Source organism: Capsicum annuum, chromosome 5 (assembly GCF_002878395.1).
Source record: "Capsicum annuum cultivar UCD-10X-F1 chromosome 5, UCD10Xv1.1, whole genome shotgun sequence".
Classification (NCBI taxonomy): domain Eukaryota; kingdom Viridiplantae; phylum Streptophyta; class Magnoliopsida; order Solanales; family Solanaceae; genus Capsicum; species Capsicum annuum.
In genome coordinates this window covers 73,164,078-73,166,811 of record NC_061115.1, presented here as the reverse complement: position 1 = coordinate 73,166,811, position 2,734 = coordinate 73,164,078, and the positions used below count along the sequence as shown (strand labels likewise).

At 32.8% G+C, this 2,734-nt stretch overlaps 1 long non-coding RNA gene across 7 annotated transcripts in view; it reads right to left on the bottom strand.

The window, feature by feature from the left end:
- Window positions 1-1,632: 1,632 nt before the first annotated feature.
- LOC107870889 overlaps window positions 1,633-2,734 on the bottom strand; it is a 6,369-nt gene continuing 5,267 nt past the window's right edge. For 6 of the 7 annotated variants that reach the window (XR_007055768.1, XR_007055770.1, XR_007055766.1 and 3 more), the window contains exon 4: window positions 1,633-2,276. This is a non-coding gene — a long non-coding RNA (uncharacterized LOC107870889). The remainder of the gene's footprint in view (window positions 2,277-2,734) is intronic. The other variant, XR_007055767.1, reaches the window with a different exon arrangement.

Below are 2,734 nucleotides of genomic sequence, written 5' to 3'. Positions count from 1 at the left end.
ATCTATATACACATCTCTTCGGTATAGGATGGAGGAGGAAGATATATTGATGATATAAATTTCAGGCAAAATCCGAAGGCAGATTATAGTATTGATGTTATATATATATATGTGTGTGTGTTGATGATTATGATGATATGCTTATATATCCGTCAACGTCAGAAGATGATTATGATGATTTTCTTATATACCTGGCAAGACCGGTGGATGATTATAATGACATGCTTATATACCCAGTTCAATTCTAGAGAATATTTATGATGTTGATTTTATATACCAAATTAAATTTTGAAGGATGATTATGATGATAATTGTTGTGATGATGATTATTATTTATTGATTACACTTACCGATTCGAGTCTAGGTATACATTATGGTATTTGGATTGATTATGATATTGTGGATTTTATTGGATTCATCTTTGCATATGCATTGCCTATCACTAGTATTCACCTATATCTGTCAGCCTTATGCAGGGTTGCATAGGTATGGGTGATGAGTATGACTTATGGTGTGTTGTAAGTTGATTGAACCTTTTGAGCCTAGGGCGATGAGGGTTTGTGACATGCTCAAATAGGTATTGTTTTTCTGGACTAGCCTATTACTTACGTTGTCATGGGTATTGTTATTATTATTGTTATGATCATTATTATGGCTAATTTGTTATGGATTGATTAACGATCCGATATCGAGATTTGAGATATGATTCTGGCTCTTCTATCTTATGATTTCATTATTATGTATAATTAACTCATGATTAGACGTACAGATTAGAAACCCTGAGTATTTTAGCATTAGTTCCTGCTATGATTATGAGGTCTTAAATGCTAGTATGATAATTTAGGTTGTACTTTGAGTTGTTCTTTTATAGATATATATATACACTACCTTAAAAACATAAACTCTCGAATTTTAAAGTGAAATTACACTACAAAATTTTAGTCCTATTGCCACTCTTGTAAAGTGTGACCTAAAATAGCAGAAAGTGTGACCTTTTATCAAAGGTGCACTTTCAGACATTAGGCAACACTTTTTTTAAGGGTGTCCTAAAGAGGCGTAGCCTTTGATCAAAGGTCATGCTTTTCAAGTGTTGCCATATCAGCTACATTTAAAAAGCGTGGCCATTAAGATTTAAAAGTCATGCTTTGCAGCTTGTCATTTGCAACACTTCTATTTGATAACACTACACTTACAAGTGATGCCTTTGTTTTGCTATTGGGCACGCTTCACAAGCGTAGCCTTTTGTAACACCTCTAAACAACACTTAAAAAGTGTTGTCTTTGTTCTACTATTATGCACGCTTCACAAGCGTAGCCTTTTATAGCACCTCTATAACAACACTTAAAAAACATGGCATTTTCTTTATTACTAGCCACACTTAAAAAATGTAGCCTTTTATACCTCCTCTATGACAGCACTAATAAAGTGTAAGCATGTTTTAACCACACTTCTGAAGTGTAACAATATTGCCTAAAATTTGATAGTTCAAGCCACATTTTACAGAAATTTAATTAGGCATATAAAATGTTAGTACGTAATTTCTAATTGAAAAATAATTATTTTGATCGAAATGTATACATCACTAAGCACATTACATAAACATACATATTTATATATAATCTCACACACCAATTAGCAAATAAAAAATTGAAGTGCATAGATTTGATTTTTTAAAAAAATGTCTTTTACATACTAATTAGAAAGCAACATAATAAAAATTTGCATCAAGCTTCAACAGAACCAAATGTATATAAACGTATATCAAAATATTTCAAAAATTCTTCATTATTCACTTCAATCTAGATCAAGTTGAGTTGTACTGCCCACCATTCAAATTTGATCCTACACATTCGAAATGAAACAAAGTAAGTAAAATTATGCTCAACAAATATAAAAATATATATTTACTTACTTGAGAAATTTTGCGCCACACGCTATCCTTCTCCCTAGCATGAAAGTCTGGTTTGCAAAAGATCAGAAAAGACAGTACCTCTCTAATAGGTTCTTACCAGTTGGACAGAAAGAGAAGCATATTAAAATATAAAGAGAACAATAAGAAACACTATTTTTTTTACAACAATCAGAAACGCTATTTTCTCAATAACAAAAAGTAATACCAGAAAATGAAGAATGCCAAGGTGACAAATCCACTCGACAGAAGGTCAGTTAAAGTACCTCTGACAACTTTATTTCCTCAATAAGGGCAGACCAGGCACGGAAGTTTAAAGAATTTGTCCTTACTTTGCTCCATAATCTTTCCTCTTCAGGAGATAAAACTGCCAACAAAAAATACAGCGAGTAATTTCACTACATGTTGATGCAGCTGACATTTAGGACAAAGTGACCAAAATTTTTTTTCAAACATACAACAACAACAACAAACCCAGTGTATTCCCACTTAGTGGGGTCTGGGGGGGTAAGATGTACGCAGTCCATACCTCTACCTCTGATGAAGTAGAAAGGCTGTTTCCGAAAGACCCCAGGCTCAAGTCACGAGATATCACACAAACACATAGTACAGCACAGAAGCAGATGACATAACATAGATACGGCACCCATAAGGAATATAAAACAGAGTAAAGCAGGAATGCAGGAATATAAAGCAGAGGAAAGCACACAGATTCGTAATAAACATGGAACACGGAACACGAAACACTGTTATAAACATAACAAACATATATACATATAATGAAAAATAATGTTAGCAAATATTACTTAAACTACTAGTATTGAC